This window comes from Lissotriton vulgaris, chromosome 2_1 (assembly GCF_964263255.1).
Source record: "Lissotriton vulgaris chromosome 2_1, aLisVul1.2, whole genome shotgun sequence".
In the NCBI taxonomy this organism is placed as follows: domain Eukaryota; kingdom Metazoa; phylum Chordata; class Amphibia; order Caudata; family Salamandridae; genus Lissotriton; species Lissotriton vulgaris.
The window spans coordinates 389,575,358-389,590,804 of NC_141687.1; the positions used below are offsets into that span (position 1 = coordinate 389,575,358).

A 15,447-nucleotide genomic window follows, 5' to 3' on the forward strand; every position below is an offset into this window, starting at 1 on the left:
ATTGCAGAAGTTAATTAAGAAAGTGACCAGAGTCATGAATGCAATTTGTGGCAGGTTTCAACTTGTAAAGACATGTTGTGCAAGTGTTTTGCAAGGAATGGAGACGTGTGTGAATCTGAGCTTACTGAAGGCAATGTTTGTTTTAATAACAGGGAAACCAACAGTGAAAATAAGCCAAGCAGACCACAAATCAGGCCCACAAACAGCCCAAAAACAAAAATGTGCACAAAATGACCTGACAAACCAGACCTTCGGGCACAATCTGATTGCCCAATGGGCTAGTCCTACTTTGATTCAGAAACACCTTTCAACTACTGCCTGCTGGTGCAGCCCGTACCCCTCCAGGCCAGCCTGGCCAAAGAATACACAGCCCAAGTGGTGAAGCACTGACCTAGCAAGTTTAATGCATTTGATCGGAAATGCATTCCCTTATATTGTTACGGAACCTACAATTGGTTCATGCAATCACTGAATGTTGTCAGAGTTGGTGCAATGGTGGATTGCGACTTCTCTATTATAGTAATACGAGATCCCAGTATGCGACTGAAAGCACTGTGAACGTGCACATTGCTTCAAAATTGTATGGCGCGCAGTGTAACATAGGCTGCAGATTTAGTGTTCATTATAAAGCCAAGGGTTCTGCAGCCAACGTCACAATATTGTTAAAGCTTCTCATTAAAAGGTGTCATTTCTGATATTTGTCCCTTTCCATGCACATCATTCTTGGATTTACTTGCGAGTGTCACTTTAAGTGTCACACATTCTGCTGTTCAATGTCACTCAAGTGCACTGAAACTATGGAACTGTCACACATAAGCAAGCTGAAAACTTGGCAGCTATGCTACAAAACGTGGCAAGACCAAGGACGTATGAGAGATTGGAGACAAATTAACTTCAAGGGTTTCCTTATCCTCAGATAGTTGATCTATTCTGGAGTATTTTGCACTTAATAAATATTGGATTGGACTAAAATGCGGTCAGGCACCTAAAGCAGGCAACGCCCATTCTGCTGCAGATTGTGAATTTGGAAATATCAATGACAGTACAATTATTTGATGGTATGGTAAGATAAACCAAGTTTTGGAATATGCATTAGATAAGACTGTAAAATTCTTAATCCTTCATTTACCTGCTGGCATGTCTGGTGTAACATTAGTGCCTGACTGAAATTCCCTGTCTGAAAGAAAGCAACTTTTAGAATCAGATGTTTGAGGTAAGACACAGACATAGACTCGAACAGAGGTTTAATTTGATATCTGATTAGAACACCCATTTTAAGACCTATTAAAAAAAAGTGTCCAACTGATTTTTGAAACAACAAAGCAGTGACCTTGGTCCTGATCGATCACTATTATTGAAATACACATGCACTAACTGATATAAAGTGTATTTCCTGTGACATTGCCGGTAGACACAACAGTGGAATTATTGTTTTTTGGTTGGGGTGTAGTGTACTTGAGGCTATTTATTTATTTATGCAATTTTATATAGCGCGGACTTTACCCGAAGGCGTCAGAGCGCTTCACAAAAGGAACAGAAATGATACAAACTGAGAACATTACACGAACAACAGATTGCAAAAGCATACGTTACGTTACATACTCCATAGGCTACTCCCTAGGTGAGTGGAAATGAAACCCACTGTAGATAGAATCTAGCTCGTACTCGTGTATGTTATCCTGAATGTCTCCTGAGGGGGGCTACCTTGGCATTGCTTCCTCAGTAATTTAGGGCTGCCAAGTGTTTGAACGCCTATTTACTTACGCCTTGCAGTTTTCACATAGCTCGTAAAGTAAATGACTTATTAGACTGCACCAACATTGCTCCTGCAACAGCATGAACACATTTGTGCTTGTCAGCTTATTTAGCGAATAGACTTTAAAAGACACTGGGCGAGTTGACTGCGACTCTCGCCACGTGAGTCTCTCTTAACTTCATCCCCGGTCTACTCTGCCATCCCTTGATCCCCGAACTCTGGGGGACACTTACTTATTTTCCCAATTGACAGCACTGGATAGGTCTGAAACTTGAGCTCTGCCTATGAATGAGCAGCGAGTTTTCCCATTCACTTAAAATTGTGTGACGAATTATGAATCACCCAGAAAAGATAAACAATAGCAACTTTATTGACCGGGGAAAACTGGAAATATAAACCCTAAGTGTGGAGAAGTTACATTCACACTAGGTAACCAAGTAACAGGGGCGCCGCTGTTGGCAAACGCTCGAGAACGAGACCGAATGCCTGCGTGTCCCAGGCACGAACCTTACCTCCTCCGGCCAGAACAGTTCGATTGCCTCTGCTTCGATTTCAACTCTAACAGACGCCAAAGGGGGCGGGGACATTCGCCAGTTTAACTTATTATTGAGTTTTGGGCTATGTGGGGTAGCTGCAGTGTTTTCAAATGGATCTTTATGGTACTTCCTCCCTAATAAAGACTATTTATCAGAAAAATAGACCGCCCTGAAAAGAAGATCCAGCCTCCCAGGTCCATGCCCTGTCACTCCGGAAGAGAAAGTGAGTGTGCGCCCGCTCTGTTGGGCCGATGTTTCTACAGCGAATTGCTTCTGCCTCTCCAGCACGTGTGTTGATGCCATGCGCATGCGTCTAACGTCAGAAGCGCAGCGCGGCTCCCCAAACTAAGGAGCCCCTTGGAAAACCCGGGCTGGAATCGGCAGGGTTTGTAAAGCGGCTGACAGGAGAGGTAGGTATTCGGCGGTGTTCGCTTGCGTTGGTTTGTGAAGCATACGCTCTTCCCTGGCTGACGGCTAATGGGGAATAGTATGTCGGCTGCTGTTCAACGCTGCTTTTTGTATGTCAGAGGTGGTGGGACTATGATGCATCCTAACGGCATCCGGTTGTAACTGCACCATGTGCTCCTTTTTATTACGCATTTACGAACATGCCGCGTGGGTGTGATATAGCACCAATAGTTATGCAGCCATTTCAACATGTAACTCATGTTTTTCTGAGTGTGTGTTTTTATGTAGTACTTGCTTTAAGTTATTTATTTAGATAAGATAAATAGTGGAAGAACAGATAGTGCCAGGAAGCACAACCATACAGATAGGTAGCAAGGCTCCAACTGACTTATACCCTTAGAACATAAGTGATACAATAAGCATTCCAAGGGCTCGCTCCAACACGATCCTTAAAGCAATATACAATTACAATATAATACAACATAACACCCTCCCCCCCCCTTACAATGAAAACAAAATATACAACCTAGGAATAACAATAAATGAAAAAGAAATAATCAAAAAGAAAAAAAACAATAATACAGAACCTAAGAAATCCTACCTAACATATTCTTTAAGCCAACTAGGCAAAACTCTTTTCCTTTTTGAGCCTTCAGCACTAACAATACAAGGCTCTATATTTTTGTCTACGTCAGTGAAACTAGAATCCCTGTTTCCATCCTTGTTCCCCACATTGCCTTCTTCACCACCTTGACCTGACAAGGACCCACCGACCTGACTGTCCCTAACAGGATCACTAACCATCCCTTCTCCTTCCCTTAATTGAGGAAACAAACCACCTTCATCAGGACCATTTAGTAAATCTCCAGTTTGTTTTTCACCCAGAGCTAACTGAGATTGTAACTCACTGTTTTCAAAATAATCTTCCACCCAATCAAAGTCACTTGACCTTTTACTCACAAACTGCTCTTCATCACGATCTTGACAAATATCAAAGGCAACATCTTTAAGGTTCCAAACTTTACCATCACTTAACTTAACAGAGTTTCTAAAAACATCAACAACTTTTTTTGGCAAATCAAATTTATTCTCACCCTTCTGGACCCTGTATGGTTTCCTGATCCTGCCCCAATCTCAAATTTTCGCCATAGTATCGTTAGCACCGTGTCGTTTATCATAGTACTCCTTGCTTTTGAAATGAACTAATTCTAAATTCTTTCTTCAGGTGACCATCTTTGCACACTCTCCTTAAATAACCAACCTGGATTAAACTTACACCTGGGTAATCTACCTCTCATCATTACAAAAGGGGATACACCAGTACAATTGTGCAAAGTTACTTTATAAGACCAAACCGCCTTCTGTATCTCTACTTTCCAATCCAAATTCTTGTTATTAGCTGCCTGCAAAATACCTTTAATCACCCTATTAAAGCGTTCAACCGTTCCATTCCCACTTGGATTGTACAAAGATGTTGTTTTATGTCTGATACCACACTTCTCAAAGTACTCTTTATCAGATTTAGATAAAAATTGCACTCCATTATCCGTTAAAATATTCACAGGCAACACTTCCATCATAAAAATGTTATCCAAGAATTTCATAACTGTTTGAGTGTCCACTTTTTCCACAAACTTGACCACGGGCCACTTAGTAAAAAGATCAATAGCAACCAGACCATATTCTTTCGTGTCTCCTATTGGACCAAAAATGTCCACCGCAATAGTTTCCCAAGGAAGATCTGGAATCAGTCCCTCACTCATCGTTGGTCTTAACGTCCTCAAAGACTTATCAGCCGAACTACAAACTGGACAAACTTTTACAAAAGTTTCTATCTCCTTATCAACCTTCGGCCACCAAAACAAACCCTTGACAGCCAACTTAGTTCTTACTATTACAAAATGTCCCTCATGACACATTTGTAAAATCTTTTTCCTTAATCCTGCAGGTGGAACAATCCTGTCCCCCCTCATTAAAACTTCCTTTTCAAAAGATAATTCAGAACGTACTTCCCAAAACGGTTTCAAGTTGCCTGTCATAAACTTTTCTTTAGGCCATCCTTTGCAAATAAATTTTGAAACTTCTACCAACTCTTTATCCTTATGATGTTCCTTAGACCATTCTTCTCTGCTGATGGCAGGAACCCCAGAATCTTGTACTAAAGCTACGCTGAAGTTCCCCCATGGGTCATCAACACACTCCTCTAGCGGCGCAGGCAGTCTAGACAAACAATCCGCCACTACATTATCCTTTCATAGTACATAATTAATACTGTATATGTATTCCTTCATACGCATTGAAATTCTTGCCAATCTAGCTAAAGCCGTTGCAGTTCCATCTGTAGACAAAATGTGGACCAATGGTTTATGATCCGTCCTGATGTTTACCATTTTTCCCCATACAAATGCACGAAAGTGCTCTAATGCCCACGCGCAAGCTAAAGCTTCCCTTTCTATTATTGGGTACCTGCTTTCCGCTGGTGACAAAGCCCTGGACGCAAACAAAATAATTCTCTCTTTTCCATCATCCCCAACCTGCGATAGTACAGCGCCCAAACCTTTATCGCTTGCGTCTGTTGTCAAAAGGCAATCCAAATTGGGGTCAAAGCTCGACAAGGCATTTACTTTTTGTAATTCCCATTTAACTTCTGCAAACTCCCTTTCACACTCCTTCGTCCATTCAAACTTCACATTTTTCTTCAATAATGATCTAATATTATACACTTTTGAAGCGAAATTTTTTATGAATTTAGCGCAGTACTCTGCCATTCCTAAGAAGGATTTAATCTCTTCTTTAGATTCTGGGGCAGGCGATGAAACAATCCTCTCTACCAGTGACACCTTTGGCCTGACACCTTCCTCACTGATGATATGTCCTAGATAAGAGACACTTCTCTCTCCAAATTTACACTTAGATAACTCTACAGTTAATCCTGCTGAATTCAGTGTGTCAAACACCTTCCCCAGTTTTGCATCATGATCTTCATTGTTGGTACCTGCAATTAAAACATCATCTTGGAAGAAACAAATACCTTCCATATCACCAAACAATTTGTGCATTAACCGCTGAAAAACAGCCGTGGCTGATGCAAGCCCAAAAGGCATTCTTCTGAATTGGTAACAACCAAACGGCGTGATGAAAGCCGTTAAATGCCTCAATTCTGGCTCCAGAACCACTTGGTGATAGGCGGCAGAAAGGTCTATCATGGAGAACCACGTTGCTCCTCTTAAGGAAGAGACCATCTCATTAATCTTTGGTAACGGGAACCTCTCAATCACAATATTTTTATTAAGATGGTGTAAATCTATACATAAACGAATCTTGCCATTAGATTACCTCGCTACTACTACTGGACTAATCCATTCTGATGAATCTACTTCTTCGATAACACCTTTAGCCAAAAGGCCTTGAATTTCTTTCTTTACCTCATCCCTTATCAATAAAGGAATAGGTCTGACCGTATGCACTTTAGGTTGTGCATGATCCTATGCTCAAAACCTCTCAACTTGCCCAACTTTTCTCCCACTACATTAGTGAATTTACTTTTCAAGACATCCTCTATCTTGCTACACTCGTCTAAGACCAACACCTTCTCTTTGCTGTTAGGGTCGAAAATGATGTGAAGATTCTTCTGGTCATGCCACCCTAGGACAGATGGTCCCGTTTTGGCTATGTATAACTTCCCTCTTGTCAACCTACCTTTAAAAAGGAAAGTGAGCCATCTGAAACCCAACAAACCTATCCTTTCTCCCGTGTAACTCGCAGGATTAACATCAGAGATATTCAATTTATCCCCTATTTTGCGTGTAAATTTCTTCTTCCATATCTCTTCATTAATGATAGTGTATGGAGATCCAGAATCCGCATACACCTTTACCTTTATACCCCCTAAAGACACTTCGCAAACTGGTTTACCCTCCATTGCTTCATCAGTGATATTGAGCATATAATTCCCCCTCACATTTTTCACACAACCTTCATCATCTTCGCCACTCTCATTAGCACTCAAATCTTCACTCCAGATATATTTAACATTACTACGCTTGCGACACATTTTGCTAAAATGGCCCATTAACCCACACACTCCACATTTTTTCCTTAGAGCAGGGCACGACTTGCTGTAAGCCATGTGTTCTTTGCTGTCGCAACGGTAACACCTTCTCTCTTCTACATTCTTTTCTCTTCCTTGATTCCTGAAAGGTTGATTAAAACTTTTGTTTTGAAATTGTCTAGTCTGACTTTTTGCTGCTCCTTGTATTTTGAAAACTGCTGATGACGCTTTGTCCGATTCTTTTACTGTGTCCTTGACAACAATGGCACCTCTCCCAGACATTTCCGACTTCCTCATAATAGCAAGTACATCATCCAAGGGTGCATCACCATTTACCCAAAGACGGTCTTGTATCGGTGAGTTATCATTGTGCATAACTAGTTGGTCCCGAATGAGGTCATCGTGCAGGTTTCCAAATTTACAGTCAATTGCAAGTTTTTTTAAGTCATCTAACCATTCATCAACTAATTCTTCTTTCTTTTGCTTCCTCTGAAAAAAATGTATGCCTCACTACACCAATACAAACTTTTGGTGCAAACTATCTATCCATATCTCCAATGGCAAATCTGCATTAACCACTTTTTGCATTCGTGAATACGTTTTTAAACCTTTCGGTCCCAAGGAATGTAAAAGTATTCTTTTTTTTTTTTTGTTCTGGTTTCATTTTTGCGTTTTCGTCAATAGCACAAATATAATTGGGGAAATACTCCTTCCATTCTACCCATTTCATATCTGACTGAGATCCTGTAGCCCAGAAAGGTTGTGGAGGGCTGATTACAAAACTTTGTTGAGCCATCTCCTCTTTCAATGTACTCTCAGGCTGATCACCAGTTTCCATAAATTGTATTTTACTTATATATGTGTAATAAAGTAGTTGTAAATATGCTCAAATAACACACAATACAATGTAATAGCGACCCGACAGTCTCACCTGTTCTTCCTGTGAAGCGCTAAAGAACCGCTTTAATTTAATCCAAATGTTCCTCCTTATTCAGTTTAACGTGTGCTTCGTCGTGTGAAACTGACAACAGAAATTATTTTCCAACGTGAAAAAAAAAATGGCTGCCACGCAGGGTCACGCTGCGTGACCTTGCGCCCTTTCGTCATCCCGCAAACTCATCACAGCGGGGAATACGTCAGAGCGCAGAAAAGGGGAAGGACGTTCTAATGCCGGATCGTGGAGATCGCGCTTGGAAGGAGATCGTGCTTGGAACTCTGCACCCGATTAAAAGATGCAGGCAGGCGCCACTTAACTGAAAGCTGTAAGTTAAAGCGATCTTTTCCGCCTACCTTGAAAGAAAGTTGCTAGATGTCGCAGCTTCTCAGTAGACTCACGCAGGCATAGTTTTCTGTCATTTCTCCATTGTCTGCGTACTCCGAAATATACATATTTTTTTTCTTGAATGTCCGCAGTTTCACCACGACGTCAAAAATCATAAAAAGTTCCGTATCCCTCGTCGTCGCCAATTGTAAAGTAGGAGATGGAATCGATTTCCTTTAAGTTCTTTATTTAGATAAGATAAATAGTGGAAGAACAGGTAGTGCCAGGAAGCACAACCATACAGATAGGTAGCCAGGCTCCAACTGACTCATACCCTTAGAACATAAGTGATGCAACAAGCATTCTAGGGGCTCGCTCCAACACGAGCCTTAAAGCAATATACAATTACAATATAATACAACATAACAGTGCTACACAGAGGGCACAGCTCAGGGCAAAAAAACGGGGAATACGGATTTTTTTAGTGGAGGCTGAGGTCAGAGTTCCCTTACAAAGCCAATGGGTGGTGGGGTGGGTCTGTAAAGGGGAGGTTATTTAATGACATCTAAGAATACTTTAGTTCATGCATGTAATTGTCCAAAACAGCAAGATCTCTCGAATCTTAAATTTGGCCGCATCGTGATAATTTAGCCTAAAAGATATCTTTGTGAGGTAACGCTCTCGGCTGAAATGCTCTGATGTAGTGGGATGGAATAGTTAGCGTTAGTGCCTACCTGCAATGTTTGGTGGGCTGAACAAATAGGATACAGGAGATAGAGTGTTTTTAGGTTGCACTGACTCAGTTTCAAAGGAGACGTGATCTATGAAATGAGGGGCTGGCAGGCAATGTATAGACATACAATAAAAGATATGCGATTGAGCGTAGGCTATAGTCGGAGGAGGCATGCTGAGGATGGAAACTAAGAAGAGATGAATCGAAGAACGGAGAGGGCTCATACAAGCGTTTTTTAAAGCTCTCCAGTTGCCCGGTCTCCGAAAGAGATGAATGATTTCAAAATATAAAGCGTTGATCTGTAATGTGAACTCCAGCTACTTTACAGATAAAATAAAATCGGCCAAAAAAATGGCCCAATATAATTATTTGCCACTGTTCAGAAATTAACCAAACTCCCAGAGAAAAAGAAACCTGCAACGCTGTAGCATTTTTCTATAGAGAAAAAGTCGGTGAAAGTTAGGTCGCTGTCTGTATGAATCAAAATACTAGAGGTCTGTCTGCTGATACTTTAATTCCCTCCATCAGTGGCGGCTGCATCGGAAGTTTACAGACACCTCCTTTCAGTTTGTCGGATACTAACTCAGCCACTTCAACAACGCCGTTTTCCAAGCCTGAGTTCCCAAGAGAACCAGGGCTCGAATGGGGTAGATCTGCTCACCCCACCAGATTTTAGAGGCACTAAGGTATTTTTCTTCGGAGCCAATCCAGGCATGATAGACTGAAGTAACAGTCTCCGGATCACTGATGATCATAAGCCAATTTAGGTAGCGAAACATTAAGAGACATATTTACAAGGGCTTTATCTCCACTTTTGTAGCTTAAAAAGCCAAAAAGGTGGTGATAAAATTATCACCCTATTTACAAGAGGGTGCTAACCTGCACAATCGCATGTTAGCACCCTTTTTCCCCAACGCCTTCCTTAGGATCTCTAATAAGATGCAAAGTGGGCGTCACTCAGTGTACCCCGGATGGACAGCCTTGCAAATATCGCTGATGTTCACATCGTGATATTTACAAGGCTGCCCCAGAATTTTAGCACACGTTAGTTTTTGCAAAAACTAACGTCTGCTAAAATGCAGACTTACCTATCCCTAACATTGGGGTGGATTATGCTGATACGACCCTGTGGGTCGTATCAGCAAGGTTATCGCCGTTTTGCAGGGAACATCGCTGGAAAACCAGCGATGTTCCCTGCAAAACGGCGATAACCTCGCTATCTCTGCAATTTTTATCGCCCTGGAGTAACGCGTTGTTAATAACGCGGTACCAGGGCGATAAATTCAAGAGATAGCCTGCGATAATAAAATTATTGCTAAGCCCGGCCAGCGATATTACCGCTGGCCGTTGATAATATGCCCCTAAATACGGCAGCATCTGTGGTCTGGCAAAGGTGACACTCATGCTTCTCCGCTGGTGTATTTAACTTCACGTCACCTTTTATGCCCAGACCATCCGCTGTTTTTGTTTTTCGTAAAATCCCTAAAATATGGCTGTTTTTCAGGCCATAATCTGCTAACTCTTGCCTGTTTTTTTTATCACTGATTAATAGCGCCAGGAGGCTTCTTTTGTTCGCATTTTAGAGGTTTACTGTTTCTTTCATTTATGTCTGTCATGCCATAGAGAGACATCAGATTGTCCAGTTTACTGTCCTTCATTTCACAAGTATGGCCAAAAGATGCATGCTGACACCTGAGATGCAGGAGGGCTCTCAAGTCTCAGTTCTCTTACCCTGGCTTTGTCGCTGTAAAACTCTTATACTTTATTTTCTTGAGAGTTGGGTGACTGACTGGCCACCACCTGCATAATGTATCTGCTATGAGTGTATCTGCAAGTTAATTTGACTGCTTGGTCAGCTGGACATGGATAACAGCCGTCTGTTTTGTTATCTTTTTGACAGTTTCTCTTTTTTTTTTGTTTTTACTGATATTACATAGAGCTGGTAAGTTCAACATATTGTAAACATTGTATGTGATAAAAAACCATGTTTGCCGCTGTACTGGTTTTATTAAAATGCTAATTAAAATAATGGTTTAAAAAAAATATGGGTGACTAAAAGGAGAAAGGATCCTCAAGAGTGGATGCTGGTATGACACTTTATTTTGTCTTTTGCAGTCACCTTTGCCCTGATATCTTTAGCTTTGACCAGAAGGGTCCACTCTTGTACCACTAAATAGAAACAGCTCTTTACCCAAATGAAAACCGTGGTGAGGCATATCAAACGATTACAATGCAAATACTGCCTGAAAGGGCTGGCACTTTTATGATGCAGCGTTCTGTGTTGTCATCTGAGTATTATTTCAGCTATGTACGAGAGCATTGCAATTACATTTCATAAATACTTTTTTGAGTAATGCTTGTAGGAAACTTGGGTACCTGAAGTATAGGTATAAATACCAGCTTGTTTATTGCAAAGGACATTCTAAAGAAGCAGCAGCAGAACTACTCATTCCGAATCCTTTAGGTTTCAGTCTTTTGGCCCAAATTCATTTCATTTTGACCGTAGTTCAATAATCTTTTTTTTTTTATTTATTTTTTTTCACTCCGACCTACTTTGGCCTGACAAGTTTTTAACAATAAATATCTGCACGTACAGTCACAAATGTGTTGTTTTTTTTACCCGTGTTTGACCATCATCTCTCATTTGTGATTATTTTCAGTCTTGCAGAAAATACTGTATTTGAAAGGACACTCTGGATCAAATCCAGTGTCCGGGTTAGAGACACAGGCTGCAGAAGTATGTAACACTTCTGCAAGTCTTTCAACTGGAACTAGCAGCAGTTAAACGTTTAACCAGGGGTAGGAACTCTGGACTACTCACTTGTTCCTTTCTGGCTATTGTTTTAATGAAGTCCTCATTCACTGATCTGCCTAGAACTCCTATAAAAAGCTGAACTCGTTATGTAGAGAAGTGCCGATTACTTCAGAGTCTTATCCTGTAGTAAGAGTTCATGCAGCAATGTTTGCTGAAGGCCAAGTAGTTAATTGGATTTGGAAATGCCCAGTGTCGCCGATTTGGATCACGTTTGGGAGAATACCCGTTTGGAATAAGGCACAGAAGAATATTGGCTTTTTTGAGGAGATGTTTTGATAATCGTGATTTGAATTAAGTGCTGGGGTATTTTACTCTATACTTGTCGGAGTAGAGATTCTACATTGAAAAGATAAAACTAATTTGTGTATCCAGGCCTGATAAGGGTTTACATTATTGAAATGAAGAATTTATTGAACTGTTGAACATAAAACTGGCCTCCTTTCCACTGAGTCAAGTGTTTCTTTTTTGAGATGGTCACACTTTAATTGGGAGGCCGGAGGCAGCTGCTGTACAGTACAGGGATACAGATCGGCATTGATTCTACTCTTATACAGTTATTGTTCTTGGAGCCCTGATGATGTCCGTTGCCGGACGAAACGCGTTGGCTGTATTGTGATCTGTATACTTTATGCTTTTGAATTAATTTGGAACCTTTGATTTTGATGAAACGCTGTCTCCATTATTTGATGAACTTGACTTCAATAAAGAACTTTGTGAATCAACAATTTTGAACCTGCGAACATTTTTGAATAACACGATGCTCCTTCAGCTGTAATAGTGCCTTTCTGGATTGTTTGGGGTCCTAGCGGTAGATCCCTTGTGGTTGAGCGTACGGACTATGTGAATTGGTGGACAATTACTAAAATATACATTTATTTCTCTTTGCTTATACTTTCACCTATACCGTTTTTTAGGTCGAGCAGACCTACCCTCAATGCGTGAGCATTGAAGGTGTCTGCTTCAGACCTATTGTGGCCCATATTTAGGAATGTGGACAGCTATCAGACGCGCGCTTTGACAATGTCAGATTTCACCTCGGGAGCGCGCGTCTGAGCTGCGCTTTCGCGGTGCAAAGCCCTTGCTCGCACACAGACACAGGCAGCCCCCACCCCTCTGCATGCACGCACGCACACTCACACACAGGCGCGTGCATGCACACGCAGGCACACGGCACACATACAGGCACAGGGCACACTGTCCCCCGCCTCGCATTCTCTCTCAATCACACCACAGTCACGCATGCGCACACACATTCCCTCGCGCACACACGCACACACTCCCCCCCCCTTCCCTCCCCTCCACTCCCCCACAGGCATACACACAGGCACGCACGGACTTCACATCAGCCCTGGGCCCCACTCACCGACTGCGCTCTTCCGGCGGGGCTCCTCTCGCGCTCCGCTCCTCACGGCGCGGCACATCTCCTCTTCTAAATCGGGGCTCCCTCAGGTCAGAGGAGCCCAGCAACAGGCGCCACACTCCTCCTTCTCCCCGGCCCCCTCCTGGGGACCCGGGCTATCCCGGACCGGCAGGGCGCTCCATTCGCCGGCAGCTCGCGGACCTCGGGAGGGGGGACTTTCGGTCGGCCGCGAGCGGATTGGCCGGCCGGCCAAGAGCTTCCGGGTCGCCGCGGGCAGCGCGGCGGCACCCTATAATATGAACTTGTTTTTTATTCTCTGGAAGAAGTGGGTTGTGCATGACTTCGCGTTGTGTACAAGTTAAACACTCAGCAGGAAGATATTTCATTCCTTTGTAGTGCAACATTTACATTTCAACGGCAGTTGAGTCTGGTTGCTATTTTTTGTTTTTCGTCTGGTGATGTACACACATTTTAAAGGAGAAAATCATACGAATTCTACTGTTATAAAGAGTAACTTCTACCAATGCATGTTATAGGAAAGAAATAATTTTGGAAACAACCTTGCTTTGACTATTTAAAAATTGCTTCCACTGAAAGACCTTTCCCACGTGTCGTGTCACGTGATCGTTTCTGGGCACTGCGGCCGGTCTCGGGCACTGCTCCTCTCCTAGCAGCCACTCCGTGGGCGCGTCTGGTTTCAAATGCAGCTCTTCATTGGACTTTGACGCTGTGCTTGCACAAGAGCTGTCTCCTCGCAGACGAGAGGCCTCCTGCAGCAGCTGGTGAGCCCCAGACTTCAAACATCAATCATTTACCTGAAGACGCCCGTATCCTGGGTCTTTTAGAAACCCCATTCTACCCCTGTGGTCCAGGCAGTGCTTAATTTAAGGATGTTTACCCCCCCCCCCCCCCATTGATGCCTGAGTGAGGTGCCCCTACACGCCCTCTGCTGCCCTGAAGCCCAGCTCCCCGGTCCACTCACCGACAGTGATCTGTGTGCCAGTCACCCCAAGCCTCGAGTCTAGGTGCTTTCTCGAGCTACATACGGCTAGATTCCTGCAAAGTCTGTGCGAGGATTGTATGATAGTGCATGTACCGCAGTGAGAGCTGTGCGTCCTTTGCACCCAGGGCATTAAGTGGGACGAAAAAACGAGGGGGGGGGGGCTTGTAAGGTAGGTGACGCTCTGAGTGCAGCTCCTGCTATTGTGATCGATGCTGGATGCTACACGGTGTGTCTGAGTCGCAGCGGCCGTCACGGGTCATTCTTAGCGCTCTCTGCCGGGGATTAATGCATCTCACATGCTTTCTGCACTTTAAGTGCTGTTTCAATGCACTCTGCTTGTTAAAATGTCTTCCCTCTTTATTGTGAGTAGGGTGTAGGATCCATAGTGCACTCCGAGGGGCTACTATTCTCCGTAGCACCCCACAGTGTCTCAGTTAGGGCTGCATGCCAAGTTGGTTTCAGTTCGGCTCCAGGGGCCCTCACACTGGATCTTGATGTTTGTGCAAGATTTCCTTCTTCGTTAGCGGCGTCCGAATATTCTCACATTTTCCGATGGCTGATTATGCGATGTATTGACTTGTGTGGACTGCCATTCCTCTTTTATTCAGTGATGTTGTGCCACTAGGTGTGGAACCGGAGAACTACACTGCCAGCTTCTCCTAGTCACCCTCACTCACCCTCACACCCTCACTCACCCACACACCCCCCTCACCCTCACAACTCTCACACACCCTCACACCACCCCACCCTCTCACATCCTCGCACCCTCACACCATCACACACTCACCCTCACACCATCAAACCCTCACTCACCCTCACACCATCACACACTCACCCTCACACAATCAAAGCCTCACTCATCCTCACACACCCTCACACCTCCTCGGCCACACACCCTCACTCACACCCCTTCACCCTCCCTCACTCACCCTCACACACCCCCTCACCCTCCCTCACCCTCACACCCCCCCTCACCCTCACACACCCCTTCACCCCCACACACCCCTTCACCCTCACACTCGCCCTCTCACACACACACACCCTCACCCCCTCTCACCCTCACCCAGCCTCACCCACCCTCACCCACCCTCACTCACCCTCACCCTCACACCCCCTCTCACCCTCAAACACCCTCTCAAATCCTCACCCCGCATCACTCATTCGCCACCACAACATCAATCTGTGCAACCATTCAACAACTAGTTCAAATATGTTCTCTCAATGTTTCAAGCTTTATTACAAATGTAACAAAAAGATGTTAATATTTCACTTCTGTTCTAGGAGTTTTGTAACAATAAAAGACACAGAACATAATCTTCGCAAGTTATTTACAAAAGTTTAAGCTATTTCCATTATAAATTATAATACCTTTTATTTAAGTATTAATTATGTAAAAAAAAAATAAGCCATTGTTATTTGTAATATCAATTCATGTAAGTCACGTAAATACAACACATATTGCATTACAAGTGCTATATGTGTCACATTTGCAAAAATTATAACTATTGGCATTGTAAATGACAA

General features: G+C 43.1%; 2 protein-coding genes across 4 annotated transcripts in view; one reads left to right on the forward strand and one right to left on the reverse strand.

Moving 5' to 3' along the window:
* Positions 1-15,447, reverse strand: part of ORC2 (origin recognition complex subunit 2) — a 484,925-nt gene that overhangs the window by 451,098 nt on the left and 18,380 nt on the right. Inside the window, exon 1 of one of the 2 annotated variants that reach the window (XM_086955227.1) lies at positions 2,269-2,580. The exons of the other annotated variant lie outside the window; for it this stretch is intronic. The gene's annotated coding sequence lies outside the window, so the exon portion shown is untranslated. Of the gene's footprint in view, positions 1-2,268; positions 2,581-15,447 lie in introns of those variants that run through there. 2 annotated transcript variants of the gene reach the window in all.
* LOC147730424 (queuosine 5'-phosphate N-glycosylase/hydrolase-like) overlaps positions 2,518-15,447 on the forward strand; it is a 200,336-nt gene continuing 187,406 nt past the window's right edge. Inside the window, exon 1 of one of the 2 annotated variants that reach the window (XM_086955233.1) lies at positions 2,518-2,702. The gene's annotated coding sequence lies outside the window, so the exon portion shown is untranslated. The remainder of the gene's footprint in view (positions 2,703-15,447) is intronic. The other variant, XM_086955231.1, reaches the window with a different exon arrangement.